This window comes from Bison bison, unplaced genomic scaffold (genome assembly GCF_000754665.1).
Source record: "Bison bison bison isolate TAMUID 2011002044 unplaced genomic scaffold, Bison_UMD1.0 scf7180017864235, whole genome shotgun sequence".
Taxonomy (NCBI): Eukaryota; Metazoa; Chordata; class Mammalia; order Artiodactyla; family Bovidae; genus Bison; species Bison bison.
Window position 1 is genome coordinate 774,765 of NW_011494807.1, and position 385 is coordinate 775,149.

Consider the following 385-nt stretch of genomic DNA (forward strand, 5'->3'; position numbering starts at 1 on the left):
TGAATATTATCCCCAATACCTGCCACCCCAGTCTTAATCAGTGGTGGAAGAACGGTCTCAGAACTGTTTGTCTCAATTGGCCATTTAAGTTTAATAGTAAAAGACTGGTTAATGATAACAATGCATCGTAAAACCTTCAGAAGGAAAGGAGAGTGTTTTTGTGGACCATATGTTTTGTGTGTGGCAGTTTAAGTTATTAGTTTTTAAAATCAGTACTTTTTAATGAAAACAACTTGACCAAAAATCTGTCACAGAATTTGAGACCCATTAAAAAAAGTTATGAAGAAAAAAAAAACAAACAAAAGCATCAAATTCTTCGGCACTCAGCCTTCTTCACAGTCCAACTCTCACATCCATACATGACCACAAGGAAAACCATAGCTTT

General features: G+C 35.3%; 1 protein-coding gene across 1 annotated transcript in view; it reads left to right on the forward strand.

The window, feature by feature from the left end:
- The window catches only part of LOC104993152 (elongation factor 1-alpha 1-like), a 2,805-nt gene extending 2,663 nt beyond the window's left edge, over positions 1-142 (forward strand). The window contains exon 3 of the mRNA XM_010846280.1: positions 44-142. The gene's annotated coding sequence lies outside the window, so the exon portion shown is untranslated. The remainder of the gene's footprint in view (positions 1-43) is intronic.
- Positions 143-385: the final 243 nt, after the last annotated feature.